We start from the raw sequence: 16,015 nt of genomic DNA on the forward strand, positions 1-16,015 counted from the left end.
AAGAAAATTGGCTTTTAAAGCAAAAGGCATATTTTCCACCAATGCACTGCCTTTCATCTAATAATAATAATAACGGTTGTTCATTTAGGCCTTCTGCTAAATGCTTTCAATAAACATCATAGATATCATCCCTAAACCTCAAAACAAGCCAAGACTGGTGAATGGATTCCATTTTACAGATGAGATGAATGAAACATAGAGAAGTGATAACTTGGCCAAAGTCATGGCAGTGAGTGGCAGTCCTAGGCTTTAAAGCGCCTTCCCTGAAGATCCCAGCTCCCTCCATGCTGCTGTCACCTCCTCCAGGAAGCCTTCCTGTGGTGCCAGCGCTCCTGCAAGGCTGGTGGAGATGTCCTTCCATTTTTCACAGCAGTTTGCACTCTCTTATTATGACTCCCCATTCCACGACGGCCTGTCTGTCTGTTGCCTTCATCCCGGAGTAAGATTCTTGAGGGCAGGGGCTGCCTGTTCTTTTTCTTTGTCTGCCACTTTTGTTTGATGTCTGAGTGCATACATCTTTTCCAGAAGATCTCTGCCACTTTGCCTGGGTACATGGGCACCATAGACAGGGTACAGCTAGGCCTTCAAGAACCTCCTGTAGTTCAAAGTTCATTAGACAGGGTGCAGCAAAAGTAGGTTTACAGTTGTTCCCATGGAAAAGAACACAGCCGAAACTGGTTTGGCTCAGTGGATAGAGCGTCAGTCTGCGGACTGAAGGGTCCCAGGTTCAATTCCGGTCAAGAGCATGTTGGTTGCAGGCACATCCCCAGTCGGGGGGGTGCAGGAGGTGGCTGATCGATGTTTTGCTCACATCGATGTTTCTAACTCTCTATCCCTCTCTCTTCCTCTCTGTAAAAAAATCAATAAAATATTTTTTTAAAAGAAAATAAAAGAACACAATCCTATCTAATAAAAGAATAATATGCAGATTGACCATAACTCCAACACACAAGATCCTGCCCCTATGTGGACACAAGATGGCCACTACAAGATGGCCAGCAGGGGAAGGTAGTTGGGAGGGACCAGGCTTGCAAGGAAGGCAGTTGGAAGGGACCAGGCTGGTAGAGGAGGGAAGTTGGGGGTGATCAGGCCTGCAAGGAAGGGCAGTTGGTCAGGACTCAAGCCTGTAGGGAGAGCAGTTGTGGGGGACCAGGCCAGCATAGGAGGGCAATTAGGGGTGACCAGGCCTGAAGGGGAGGACAGTTAGGGGCAAACAGGCTGGCAGGGGAGCAGTTAGGCATCAATCAGGCTGGTAGGGAAGTGGTTAGGGGGTGATTAGGCTGGCAGGCAGAAGCAGTTAGGGGCAATCAGGAAGGCAGGCTGACGAGGAGTTGGAAGCCAGCAGTCCTAGATTGTGAGAGTGATGTCTGACTGCCCGTTTAGGCCCAATCCCACTGGGGTCGGGTGGTCGGACATCCCTTGAGGGGTCCCAGATTGGAGAGGGTGCAGGCTGGGCTGAGGGACAGCCCATCTAGTAATTAATAAGAACAAAAGTATAAACTCTATGTTTCACATGCTCACAGCTGTACACCTGCTTTTGCCTCAGCCTGTATTTGGGGGTGGAAGGTGTGGGGACATACGATGTGGGGGAGGGGGGAGGGCGTAGTCTCTCTTCTGCACACTATGAGCTTCTGCTTACCTCTCTCACTGCATTTCCGTTCCTTTCCCCTCACCTCAGCTTTTTATTAACTGTGTCTTTATGAATAATTAAAACAAGCAGATGTTCTTATGTTTATCCTGCTTGAGATGCTTTGTGCTTCTTGAATCTGAGGATTTATGAGGATTGTAAATTCTAGAAACTTCTCAGCCGTTATGCTTCTCCTCGCTCCCCCTGTTCTCTCCCCCTGGGACTCCTAAGAGACATATGTTGGGCCTTCACATTCCAGCCTCCATGTCTATTAACCTTTCTTTTAAAGTTTTCAGCTCTTCTTTGTCCCTTTGAGTTTCATTTTGTGTAATGTTCTGAGATCCATATCTCTCTCTTCAGCAGTAACTAGCCTTCTGTTTAACTTAGCCGTCGAGATATTAATTGTAATGAATCTACGGGGAGAGATAGATATCCTATCTTATTCTTTTTGAGAAATTCAGTTCTAGCTTTAACGTTTCTAATCATTTTAAACTTTGTTCATGTTCTTTTTCAGGATGGGTTTTATGGGCTCTAACTCTTAGCCTCTGGTCCTCACCTGTTGGCTTGTGACGTGTCCGTTTCCTGGGTGCAGGGACTGTCCTGGGAGCTCACGCTCGGTCCCCGTGTGCCTAGTTATGGAACTGGCTCTCCAGGGCACTTTTTCACTCGTTTCTGTATGGCGTTCTTCTTGCCACATCATGATCAGGACCAGATCAATTTTTATATTAAATTCCAGGTAAAATAGCCTGATTCTAACTTTTGTTATTAGTATTCCACTCTCAAGAAAAGCATAGGACTAGGGCAGTGGTCGGCAAATGGCGACTCACGAGCCACATGCGGCTCTTTGGCCCCTTGAGTGTGGCTCTTCCACACAATACCACATGCGCGCACATACAGTGCGATTGAAACTTTGCGGCCCATGCGCAGAAGTCGGTTTTCGGCCTGGGCGAGTCTATTTTGAAGAAGTGGCATTAGAACACTCAAGGGGCCAAGGAGCCGCATGTGGCTTACGAACCACCGTTTGCTGAGTATCATTTAACATCATTCTCTTTGTCTACTCTCTCCTCCCTAACCCTGTGATGGTTAATTTTATGTGTCAACTTTACTAGTCTAAGGGATGCCTAGAGAGCTGGTACAGGTTATTTTGGGGTGTGTTTGTGAGGATGTCTGGGGAAGAGATTAGCATTTGAATCAGAAGACCACCCTCACCCATGTGGGTGGGCAACATCCAACCCTTGGATGGCGGGGAGAGCTGAGTTGAACAAAAAGGCAGAGGAGGGTCAGCTTGTTCTCTGCTTGTGCTGAGGCACCCATCTTCTCCCACCCTGGGCATTGGCCCTCCTGGTTCTCAGGCTTTTGGACTGAACCTGGAGTTGACACCACTGGCCCCCGATTCTCAGGCCTTGCCACTGGGCTGAATTCTATCACCCGCTTTCTCGGTTCTCCAGTTCACAGACTGCACACCGTGGAACTTCTCAGCCTCCATAACCCCATGACCATGCAAGTCAATTCCTATAACATATCCCTAATCTTTATGTCTATATCTCTGTATGTATATATCTGTAGAGATATAGATATATAGACATACTCTGTTGGTTCTGTTTCTCTGGAAAATCTTGGCTAAAGCACAGCCTGGTTCCCCCGCTACAATTTCCTTATGGTTAAGGACATTTGTCTTTCACTGGGGACTGCCTGGGTCCTGGCAGGGAGGTGGCATTTATTTCCTGTCTGTTCCATGAATGACTGTGTACTCACCAAGAAGCCATACCAGCAGTCAGAACAGTCCCAGCCCCCAGCAAATAGAGTTTGATTTCAGCCATAACAGCAGCTCCTGACTGAGCAGCTCCTCACATCCAGAGGTGAGCTGGTGCCCTCTTTGCAACAACCCTGGGAGATGGGAGGTTCCATGATCATGCTCCACAGACAAGGAAACTGAGGCACACGTTATGGAGGCCATATTTGAATACAGTTTTGTCAGAAAGGAACACCTGGCCTTTTGCATGCTGCCTCTTAATTTACATTGGTGTTGTCACAACTAACATAGGACATATTCCTCCCTTCCTCCCTCCCTCTCTCCCTTCTTTCCATCCATCCATCAACATGTATTCCTCCCTTCCCCCCTCCCTCTCTCCCTCCCTCTCTCCCTTCTTTCCATCCATCCATCAATATGTATTTACTGAGCGCTCACAGCGTTCCAGGCAGGGAGTGATACAGTGTGATGACAAAACATCCGGCTCTAGTGGAATTTACAGTGTAAAGGAGAGACAATTATTGCAGGAAAGGGAAAGTGATGAGTAACTGGAGTGGGAATAACAGGGAGGTTTAGGAGCACATAGCCTGGGGGCCCTTCCCAGGAATGGAGGTCTCCCGCTGTGTGGAGAACTGGCTGTGCCTTGGAGGATGAGTGAGGGGTGGGGAGGTGGACGGAGGGAGAGGTGAAGGCTTAGCCAGCATGCCCCTGTCTTCCTCACGGGCTCTCCAGCCACTGCCAGCTGCCGGGACCTCGGTGCCCTGCTTCTGCAAAGTGCCCCTACCCACCCCACCCCCATATCAGCCCTTTCTAATTTTAAAGCAGTAGCTCCCTTGATTGAAATCTCAATTTGGGAACAGGTCTGGGATTGGCCTGTGGCTCGGAGTCTTCACCAATAGGCAGAGCCGGAGGTGGGGAGGCGTCCCTTCAAGCAGCTCAGAGGCAGCCTGAGCGCTGGGAGCCTCTCTCCCCAGGACCTACGGTTTTTCTGGATCCGGAGCTGTGCACGGGGCAGCCGCCACCGCCCCTGGAATGTCACCCCTCTTCTGCGGAGCCCCTGGGGGGCCCTCTCTGGCTGCCGGCGGTGCTTGGCCCACGCCCCGCTGGGCTTCTTAGCCTCAGCCGCACTCCTGGCCCTGGGTCCCCGGACCCTCCGGGGCTCCCCGGGTCCCCGGCGGCGGAGGGGCCGCAGCGGCGCGCGATGCGAGGCTGAGCCGGGTAAGTGGCCCCGCGGCCGGGCGCAGCGGGAGGGCGCTGGGCGCCTCTGCTCCCGGGTTTGACCAACCTTCTGGGCCGGGGGTGGGGGGCATGAACTGGGAAACCAGCCGCTGAGAGGGATGCTCCCTGCCGCACAGACCGGAAGGTTCTGTGCTCTGGGGAAGGGACCCAGACCGAGGCAGCGTTTTGGCCTGAGTCTCTGCCAGCTTTGGCGCAGCCACTTGATTGACCAATAATAGCAACAATGATACAGTCAGGAGGAGGGGATAATGATGTTATTGTATTAAGACTACTTCAGGGGAGACATGGAAACTTCCCAGAACTTGCTTTTCTAAAGCCTTTATACACGTACAATTCATTTTCCTCAAATAGTTTGAATTCTGTTGCTAATGACCTACTTACCGCTCTTACACTGTCACAGAGATTTTTAATGTCTCCAGAAAGGTCTCCTTTAAGAAGTTATGTACATCTTCCCACACTCCTGTTTGCATATCTTCCTATAGCTTTCCAAATGCATTCCTTCTCTCGGTGGTGGATGTGTATCATTACGAAACTCTGGGCTTGTCCATTTATCCTCTCCGAATAGGGTGTGGAGGCTGGGGTGGGACCCCCCTCCCTCTCCTGGTCTTCCCTGCGCTAGGTGAGGGGGTCTAGAGAAGGAGAAAGCTGTTGGGGTATCGTTCACCGGAACCTGGCCCTCCCAGGTCAGGACTGGGATCATGTAAACCTGGAGTGTTTGCAGCTGGATCCTGGGAAATTTGAAAACCAAAATAATCCGTAGGGCATGGAGGGGGGTTTATCAGACCATGCAGTCTCAGCTTCCTGCCCCCGCTCCAGCCTGTGTGTGTGTGTGTGTGTGTGTGTGTGTGTGTACCTAAGCCAGCAGTGGAGAGCCCAACGCAGAGGGTCGGAGTTGTTTTGTCTTGTTTTCAAGATGAGGCAGCTGGGAGAAATACCTTGCAAACTTGGAACAGAGTCTGATGCATGGATTGCTAAACTCCGCTTCCACCCGCAGGAAGTTATTTTGGCTTGGAGGGGCCCTCCTTTTGCTGCCTGGCCTTTATTTACACTTGTTTAGATGGTGTGAATCATTTGTATACTTTGGGTCCCCTGCTCTCTGCAAACAGATGTTTTTATCTGTGCAACTGGCTGGGTAATGAGAGAGATGAGCACAGCCCTGGATGCACCGAGAGGGGAGCAGATACCCTGGGGGAGGATTGGGGCCTTTCCTTCAGCCATCCACTGCCAGATCTTCCCAGCTGTTGAGCAATTTGGATAAAGGTGTCAAGTGAGGCTAGCAGGGAAGGATTTATATGTGCATCTAATTCTGCTCGTTCTACCATAAAACCTCATCCCCCGGGACCGAAAAAAGTGGGGATGAGCTTATAAAAACCATCGCGTGTCCTCAGTCCCTGACTCCCCCGCTCTCCCTGGATTTCTGAGAACCTGCCAGGAGGAGCTGTTGACTGGATGGAAGTTTCCCGAAATGCAAAACAGAAATCAGTACAGGCCCTCCTTGAGCGACTTTCCTTTCCATGTGGAGGAAAGGAACACTTTGTTAGAACAACAAATCCTGGCTGCTTTTCAAGAGCAGAAAACGGCCCTTGTTCCGAAGGCAGATTCGTTCTAAGAGTGTGAATCATTTGGTTTAGGTTTTTCTTTTTTCCTCTTGCGGTGGAGGCTTGGGGATGATTAAACGTCCTGTCTGCAGGAAATTACCAAGAGATCTGAGTATTTTCCTGAATCAGCCTCAGATGGTACACAGCTTTGGGTGTAATACAAGCGAGCTCTGTTACGAGGCATCTCTCCGCACGGATGTCTTCAACCTCTCTCACCCCCCAGGGCTCTCCATCAACAAGCCTTTTACTTCTTTATTTTGGGGCTTCCATTTAAGAAACTAAAACAACCCTCTCATTCCCTTCCTAAGCTGTTTAGGAGGGAACATACTTTGGAGACAGTTTTATCGAGCCCACTTCCCTGCTGGCCTCCTCCCACTGGCCTCAGCAGGAAAAGCTCTTGGCTCCTTTTCCCCAGATTTCCTCTGAGCCGGATTGTTGTCCTCAGCGGCACAGATGTCTTGAGGAATGAGCGATGCAAAGGTTTGCACTCGTGCTCCCCAATTGGGTGATGACATCTGTGGTCTTTGCAGAGCCGCTGGCAGAGAAGGCCTAGCGGTTCTGTGTTGAGGTGACCTCAACGTGCATGAGCAATGTGGAGCATGGGCAGGAAAGGACTCAGGGGCAGCCCGGGGACCCTGCTGCTCAGTGAGGGAGCTTGCAGAGTCCGCAGTGTTCGGGAACTTGGAAAACCAAGTCGCCGAGATGCCGTGCTCCCCTCGCTGGTTTTGTTAATCTCTCCTGAAAGGTGCCCACTCACCTTAAGCACTCCCTACCTGGACAATCAAATCGGCGAGCTCTGGGTAAATACAGACTCAGCGTGCTGTGTGGATGCCAGTGAGAGGAAGCAGAGGGGGTGATTTGTCAGCTGCCAGCACACAGAATGGTAATCCTCCTTGAATATAATGAAACTTTATGGAGATCACAGTGAGAGTTTAAGTGCAATGCTTCAGAGAATGTTTTCTTATGGCTATTTTTTTTTTTTCTCCTTTTCTCAAACACTGCATGGCAAGGGGTTCTTTTTCGGGATCCTTAGCATTGGGTTACCGTGCAGAATTCTGGGTGACCCTGTTCTTTCATACCTGATGCTCTGTGTGACAAGCAGAGGAAGGCTCGTTCTGAGCCAAGATTGTATCTGACGTCTTCCAGGAGAATGGCAGGCGTGGGGGCGGCGGAGGGAACAGGCAGACGCAGCCTCTGTAGGACTCAGTGTCTGGGAAGAGCCATGGGCGAGTTCCCTGCACATGCAGCCCAAGGCCTTTGAGAACGGCTCTGCAGCTGACAGTCACCAGCCAGCAGCCTGAGCATGGAAATCCTGTCCCTGCCCTGAGAGCCTTCCCCTTCCCAATGCGCCTCCCCAGGCAGGATGCCAGCCCACGGCGGGAGAGGAGGACTTGGGGAGAGGGGTACATAATACTGCTTATCACATCTCTGAAAGCTTAGTTCGTACTCCTATTTGTAAAAGAAAAAAAAAGAAAGAAAGAAAGAAAAAAGAAAGAAAGAAAGAAAGAAAGAAAGAGTATGACTATTTGATTTATTGGGAACATTTGCAAAATATTATTTTGCATTCACCTAGGCTGCTGTGCTGACTTACTGATTTTATTTTAGTTTTTCCAATGATGAGCCCTCGGTTTAGGCTTCTGAGGCTGAGCGAATATCTCCTGAGTTGGGTTTCAGATAAATTCTAAGTTTGAGTGGTGGGCTGTCCAGCCTGGAGAAGAGGTCTCCTATTTGCATATTATATTATAAGTGATAACAGTAACAAGAAGAACGATAGCTGTTAACTCACCGAGCTGTTGCCAAGCACAGGCTTGTCTTACCCATCTTTCCCAGACGTCCCCGCTCCTGAGACTGTCCTCCGGAGTCCGTCTCAGTAGGTCTGCAACTCGCACTGCAACATTCATCCCAGGTAGGGCCTTGGGTTCCGTCTTAAGACACACTTTGCCTTTTGCTCATTGTAACTTCAAGTTAACCCTGTGGAGTACGTGCTTTTATCACCCGTTTCCCAGGTGAGGACGGGGAGGCTCAGAGAGGTTCAGTACCTCCCCTGGGACACACAGCTATTACGTGGCCATGCAGGCGCCTGAGCCTGTGACGGTCAGACTCCAAAGCTCATGTGCTCAAGCTTATGCTCTGGGCAGTTGCAGGGTTGGGGGGGGGGGTCTTCTTGTTACAATTTGAACCCAGTGGCCCCTCACCCAAGTCCCTCTGCTGAAGGGCGTTCAGTAGGGCGGTCCACGAGGCCCTGCTCTGGGGTTCCCTGTGGCAGACACAGGGAGCCGCGGGCACCGATGTTAATACGCGGGAGTGGCTCATCGCCTGGGGTTCCCGCTGCTGAGCGCGGACACAGTCAGATTGCTTTCTTTGTGAGGTCCTTTCAAGTCCCAGCTTTTGGGATCCTTCAGGCAGCTCCGCCCCTTCAGTGGGTCCTTCCCAGCTCCCAGGGCCACCTGCTTTCTTCCTGGACGCATCCTTCCCACTGCATTCTCCCGCAAGACCCTTCCCAGAGCACACGCCCAGAGGGGGCCTTTCCTGAGGCTGTGACTGAGGCCGCCTGCCATCCCTGCTTCTTCCTCCGCCTCCAGCCTGAGCTGCCCCCGCCCCGGCCGGTCCCTGCAGGCAGCAAAGGCAGGGCCGGTGCTGGGAGGAGCGGGCAGAGGCCACCCGGAGCCTCGTCTAGGCCTCTGGCCTGACCCCCCCTCGGTCTGACCTGAGTCCTCTTGCCCTGGCACGCGGGCCGGGGCCGGTTTCTCCGGCTTAATTGCTGCCGGAAGGACACAGAACAAACCACTTAACCTCAGGAGCTTGGCCTCCATCACCTGCAAATGGAATGCTCGCGTCAGCACTTCCTTCTCTGGGTGAAGTGACGTGCGTCTGTGGGAGCACCTTGACTTTGAACACATTTTGAAGACGTGATTGTGTTGCTTTCTAGTAGCGGTTCCCACCCTGGGTTCCCAGGAACCCCTGCTTGGCGAATGGCTCTTCCAAACAAGAAAGCAAAACACTGTCCCATGTCTGTTTGGAAGGCAGCTGTGCTCACCACTGGACCGCCAACGCTCCGTGTCTGTCTGGGAAATGCTGGCGGGTTAGACGCTCCCGGGTCTGGGGTCGGGAAGGCTGTTGGACTTGACTTTGCGTGTCCCGTGCCCGCGTGACCCAAGAGCTCTTTGCAGCCTCGAGTGTGAATGTGCCGTAGACACACGTGGCGGGAGCTGCTGCCCTTCCAGATGTTGTTCCCACCGGGTAGTTCAGTGTGCCACTTAGTCGCTGAGCCCTGGTTCCTTCCCTGTAAGAGGGGCACCGCACTGGCCCCTCTCCCACGGAGCGGGAGGGAGAGTTACATAAAGGACAGAGAGGTCACCGTCTGTCAGCCTCTCAGGAGCACATGTCTGAGGGCTCAGCTCCCTCCTGTGGCTCTTCTTCCTTCTGTGGCTTCTGTGTCCCACCTGCCGCCTCCTCCTCCGACCCCGGCCCCTTTGCAACACTCTCTCCTCGCTGCCCGGCCTCCCCTCGGAGCCTTCCTTCAAGGCTTCATCCTCGTGGGCATCATGGGGACACAGCTGCCTGGGTGACGACCAGGTTTACATCCTCAGCCTGATTCTCCTGAGCTCCAGACACGCACACGGCTCTCTCCTCAGCGTCTTCCTGGGAGGGTAGGCATGCTTCTCGAACTTACCGTGTCACAGCCCCAACCCTCTTCTCTTCCCAAGCCTTTGCCGGTCAGCAAGTGGCACTGTAGCCGCCCCGATGCTGGAGCAATAAAGTTTGGCATCTTTGATCTTCCTCTTTGCCACACTCTCCCATGTCCAGTGCAGTGAGAGCAAGTCCTCAAAAGCATATCCCAAGTCTGGTGTCCGGGACAAGAGGGAGGACTGGCTGCGAGGGGCTGGGAGGAAGGGGCTTGGGGTCACTCCTGGGGCTGATATGCTTTCTGTCTTGTTATGTAGGTTTCATGGGTGGAGATGTTTGTCAGAAATGAAATTTTATAAACTGAATGCACTCCTCCTGTGTTGCCAGCGCACAGACTATGAGAAAATGTCAACAGTGCCCAGAAGCCATTCTGTGTCTATTCCAGCCTCTGAGCACTAACTGTCCCCTCACTTCTGGGAACACAGATGTTGCCTGTTCTCTTTACAGAAATGGAATCATACGGTGTCCTCTTTCTGTATCGGCTTCTTTCAGTCAACATTCTTTCCTTGGAATTTGATCATTTAGTTGCTTATAGTTGTGGACCATTCATTCATTTTGTTGTTTGGTAGGCATTCCAGTGATAAATACATCACAATTTATCCATTCAGTTGTTCATTGGTTAGTTTTACTTAGAGATTGTTAAAAGACAGCTGCTGTGGACTTTTTGCTGCGTGTTGTTGGGGGGAACATATAATGCTGAGAGCAAATCCATGCTACTTTTTTTTTTTAATATATCTTATTGATTTTTTTTTTTTTTAATAGATAGAAAGGGAACGGGATAGAGAACTAGAAACATCGATGAGAGAGAAACATCGATCAGCTGCCTCCTGCACACCCCCTCCTGGGGACATACCCATAATCAAGGCACATGCCCCTGACCGGAATCAAACCTGGGACCCTTCAGTCCGCAGGCCGAAGCTCTATCCACTGAGCCAAACCGGTTAGGGCCCATGCTACTTTTTATCAAGAACTCTCCCATCACCGTCACTCCAATTGCCTGCTCCAGGTGCTTTGCAGCAGGAAGAACTTCTCATAGTCAGAATCATGACCAATTTAAAGAAACGGGTGTCCTTCCCTGGCTGACCTGACAGCCCCCTAAGCCATTGGCCAAGCCCATGTTTCCTGGATGTGTTGAAATCTCTTGAACCACCACACCTTCCAGAATACGTTTCCCTTGGCTTGCTTGCAGGAGGCTGGGACTAGATGTGGTAATTTCAAAGGAGTCAACATCCAGCCAGAGACACAGCTCCACCTCCAGCATCCCATCAGTGCCACCTCATTCATCTACTCGGGCCCCACCACCAGGGCGGGACCAGCCCTTTCTTCCCTGACTACCTAAGGAGAGACAGGATGCGCCATACATGTCCCTCTCCTGCTCCATCTGGGGCCTCCACTGAACCACATCATCATCCCGAGCCTGGAGTTTGGACAACCCCAGGTTTTACAGAGTAGAACGTGCCTACCTGAAGGTTGTGGGCACAGGATGGAGGAAGCAGCTGGCACAGGCTGGCCTGAACCGGAAACTTGGCACGTTTGCCTAAAATGGCCAAGAGCTGCTGCTCTAACTCAGTCATATAATTTTCCTTTAGTTGGAAGGTTGGGGCTCATGCTTGAAATGCTCCTTCGTTGAACTCCTCACAGTGAGTTTGGTCATGGATGAAGCATTACTACCATGTAGTGAATGGTAGAATCATACATATGACTTTGCCCAGGGTTCCATTAATTTGTGCCAGATGATCAATGTATACATGTTAAGCAGGAAATTAGCTGGAAAAGCAATAGGATGGGTATGTGTTCTTTGTTGTTGTTGTTAGGTGACCTTAAAAATACATCTGTGCCAGGTGGAATGGGAGGGAGGAGGCATGGAAAACAACGCATCATTGGTGTCTTTGTTGTGTTCTCCTGTTTATTTGCCATGCCTGGTGTTCTCCTGTTTATTTGTGAAGCCCGGTGGCCAAGAAGTAGGAAAGAAGGTGGGGGTGCTTCTGGAGTGAGGTTGACTCTGGAAGAGTTTTCATCTGTTCAGGTCCACAAAGAATTAGCTCTGCTTTTCTCACCAAAAGGAACAGATAACGATGCAGCCTCAGGGCCAGACTCTTTTGGAGATTACATGACAGCAGTAGCTCTTACTCATGTTCTGTGGGGCCCGTCGTATTTGGGACTTTTCTGCATCCTAAGTCAACAAACATTTTCTGTCCAGAGCCAGCTAGGAAGCATTTTGGGTCTTGTGAGTCAAGAGACAAAAATCAAGAACAGCCTGTAAGGTAACATAACAAAAAACAGATTTTCACAAAAAAATTTTGACCGTCAAAACTATGTCAAAATAATAATTGAGAATAACTCAACTTTGTAATACAGATCTACTAATAAGAAGAGAGTCCTTTTTTTAGGGAGTGAGGATTAGAGTTTCAGTTTCCTATCCTCAGATGGATTGCCAATCTTCCTCTCTAAACATGGGTGGTGGGCCGGACTGGCCTGCAGGCCATAGTTTACTTGCATTATCGCTGAGCTTGTTTATCATTAAGCGGGGCTTCACAGGACCGAGGAGAACTCGCCAGGGGCACAACTGAGTTAGATGTATTCCCTCCCTGTGAGAAGGTTAGAGGTAGGTTGGTCCGGCAGCTTCCCTGTGTCACAGTGACCCAGGGTTCATTATTCCTGCCCTGCCCTCTCAGCATGCGGCTTTCTTCCTTGGCTGTCCCATGGCCTCAGCTGCTGCCACCAGCCCCGACTTCATGCAGCAAGGAGAGAAAGGGGAAGGAGTACCCATCAAGCTGTGTTAGGAGGCATCTCGAAGTCCCACCCAATCCTGCCACCCTCTCCTTGGCCAGACTCCTCGGCCAGATCGTGCCCACTGTCGTGACTGCACACAGGTCTGCAGAAGAGGCTGGGAAACGCAGTTGCCTGCTCCAGCTGTTGGTGTGCTTGGACCTCAGTGGGAGTCCTGCTGTGGGAGCCGGACAGATGTTGGCATAAGTGACTAGTGTCCTGTGCCACATGTACCAAGGGCAGAAAGTGAGTCTTGCAGAGATGACCGTCTTCCCCAGGGCTGCGAGGTAGCAGGCTGCAATTTGGGCCAGGTTTGTCCAACTCCAAGCTCCCCCCCCCCCCCCCAATGCCTCTGTCTGTCCTCAAGCACAGGGCAGGAGGTGTGAATAATATTAGTGGTGAGCAGATGGTGACTTGTACCCTTGCCCCTTCCAAAGATGTTCCCACAGTACCTGTAATGAAGGAGGACAACCGTCACCCAGCAGCGGAAGGCCCTGTGAAGGCTGGGCCAGGGCACGTGGCTGCAATTGAAGCTGAAATGGGGCCTCCTGCTTCCCTTAAACATTAACGCATTTGTTGATATTCTACCAAACCTGCTCTTCAGCCACAAAGAGCAGGAAACAAGTGCGTGGCCACCACGCTCATAAGAGCCTGCTGAGAGAGAGCTGGCAGGCCCTGCCATAAGCCCACACACCCAGCTGCATGAAAGCGGGACGTGGGAGCAAGAAAACAGTGCCTGGCTGTGAGGCCTTTTAAAGTGACCCTGCCCACTACAATGGCTTAGAATTTAGCCAACCAGGTTCACAACTCTGTATCCTGAAGTGGGAAGCTGGGGGAAGGTGGATATGAGGTTTTCTTTCTATGGACGACTTTACTGCGTGTGTAGAAGGAATCTGAGACCTCATATCTATATGTATGGGTATGTACATCTATACTAATAAAAGGGTAATGTGCAAATTGGTCACGATGCCCTCACAGTAACAACTGAACAGCAGGCTCTGTAGAGCTACTAGGCCGTCAGGGGATTAGTGAGGGATGACCAAATGACTCACCAGTAGGCTGCGTGGGATGACCAGGTCAGCAGGGGAGGTTAGCGAGGAATGACCAAACCATTGACCAACAGGCTGTGTGGAGTGACCAGGCCGGTAGAGGGGGGAAGGGAGGGAGCTAGCATGAGGGGCAGTTGGGGGCAACAAGGCTGACAGGATGGGCCATTTGGGGTCAACCAGGCCAGGGGAAGGGCACTAAGGGGTAATCAGGCAGGGGAGGGGGCAGTTAGGGGCAACCAGGCTAGCAGGCAGAGGCAGTTAGGGGTGATCAGGCAGGTAGGCAGTTAGGAGCCAGCAGTCCCAGATTGGCGATGGTCCAGGATGGGCTGAGGGGACGCCCCACCCCCCTACGCCGCTCACAAATTTCATATACTGGGCCTCTAGTATATGTGTGTGTGTACATGCATGTGTATGTGTGATACAGATATGGATATAAAGCTTATATTAGAATGCTTAAGTGCTTGCTAAGGAGCAAATAATTTATCTCACAACAGTCCTTTGGGGCACCATCATCTCCATTTTGAAGATAAGCAAGTACGATGTGGAGAGGTCAGGTAACTTGCCTGAAAACACACCCCTGGGAAGTGGAGAGCCTGGGCAGGGAACTTGAGTCTTCACTTCAACTCTGCTGTCCCTGACTCTCAGACTAAGCCACCTGGGAGATAAAAGCTGTAATAGCCTTTCAGCGAAGCACAAGGGATGCAACAGAAGGAATGGTGCGTGCGTTTCGACTTGGGGGATGGGGAGGGGAAAGTTTCCAGGTGACTTTTGAGCTGGGCTCAGAATAACAAGGGCCACGTGGTTGGGAAGAACGGAGAACACGGAGAGATTACTGCTGGTCAAATATATAAGATACTATTATAATGCTAACTAGCCCTGGCTGGTCAGAAGGTGAGCATTGAATTCAGGGCCCTGGCTTCTGCCCCCTACCTCTGCATCTGACCAGCACCGTGCAAAGAGCTGGTCCATGTTCCCGAGCTGGCTTCTGGTCTGGCTCTGTTTCCCTCTCATCTGCCACTGAGGGCCAGGAAAAGCCTCGTGCCAGAATATGACTCGCATCCGGTTTTGATGATCTGGTGGAATTGAGTAGTTTGTTCCCATTTCTACTGTGTGCATGGCTCAGTTTGCCTACACCTCGCTGTGTGTGAGTGTAAGGGAATGAAGCTCATAAATAAAAGAGGAGGTGAAAGTAGGTTTTAGTAATGAGGCTCCTGCTTAATCGCATCAGTAAGCTAAGGAAAGGGCCATTAAATATTGATTGAACTGTTGCCTCCACGTCTCACTGCGCCTGCTGTGGACCAGGGCTCTGGAGAGCGCAGCAGCCCTCCACCCAGCATGAGAGGAAATCTGTGGAGAACTGCTGCTGGGGAAACATCCGCCTGCTATCTCTCCCCTCCCTCCTTCCCAGCGCCCCAGAGCGACTGCGATCGTAATCACCTGTGGCTCAAGGAGACTTCGTTGACATTGGAGAGAGTGGACAGTAGTGCAGGCATGGAGGGGGCACCACCAGGCACCCACCCTGCAATGCTCTCAGGGATCAGCCCGCAGGTCCCCTGCACATTCTGGACTGCCCTGCCTTTTTCCCAAGGCCATCACTTCTTGAGAGTCTTGTGTATGATTAACCACAGTAAGATGGAGGTCCTCGGTTGTTCTCTTTTCTCTTCCTTCCGTGTTTAAGGAATCCTCAGTGGGGCAGCGTGGGCCCGGTGAGTGGTGGTTGCATTAGCAGCCCCGGCACTGGTCTTGTGGCCGCCTTCCAAATATGGCCTGCTGTAGGTACCACCACCACAGCGAGGTCGTGAGCTGGTTGGGGGTCAAGTGTTATACATTCAAAAGCAATTCATCATCTAGAGTGGCGGGCTCGTGTGTTATTTTTAGGCCAACCTTTTAATTCGTGTGGCATGCAAGAGCAGAGTTTCTCACGTGAACTTCTGGCAGGCGCATGGAAGAATAGCCAGGGTAGAAATGGAGCAGCCAGGGGGGTAGGTCTCCGAACCGCTTTGTGCTCATCCCATAGAGCAAGAGTTTTGAGCAAGAGTGTTAGAGTCAAATAGTCTCAAGTCCAAATCCCAGCCCCCTCCACCTCCCATTTTGATGATGTGGAGTGGGATACTTTGGTGCTGGAAACTCACTTTTTCCCCCTAAAATGATGTATTAATGATGGTCTACCTCAACAAATTGCTGTGAGGACAAACTGAGATAAGCCATTGGCATAACACTTGGTACATAGCAATCTCTTAAAAGATGGTAGCTCCTGTTGTGATTTCCTGAACTTTTCATTTAACCCAGGATTTTT

General features: G+C 51.1%; 1 protein-coding gene across 3 annotated transcripts in view; it reads left to right on the top strand.

Moving 5' to 3' along the window:
• PRICKLE2 (prickle planar cell polarity protein 2) overlaps window positions 1-16,015 on the top strand; it is a 308,954-nt gene that overhangs the window by 162,207 nt on the left and 130,732 nt on the right. Inside the window, exon 1 of one of the 3 annotated variants that reach the window (XM_036430630.2) lies at window positions 4,321-4,595. The exons of the other annotated variants lie outside the window; for them this stretch is intronic. The gene's annotated coding sequence lies outside the window, so the exon portion shown is untranslated. Of the gene's footprint in view, window positions 1-4,320; window positions 4,596-16,015 lie in introns of those variants that run through there. 3 annotated transcript variants of the gene reach the window in all.

This window comes from Pipistrellus kuhlii, unplaced genomic scaffold, assembly GCF_014108245.1.
Source record: "Pipistrellus kuhlii isolate mPipKuh1 unplaced genomic scaffold, mPipKuh1.p scaffold_m20_p_11, whole genome shotgun sequence".
NCBI lineage: Eukaryota > Metazoa > Chordata > Mammalia > Chiroptera > Vespertilionidae > Pipistrellus > Pipistrellus kuhlii.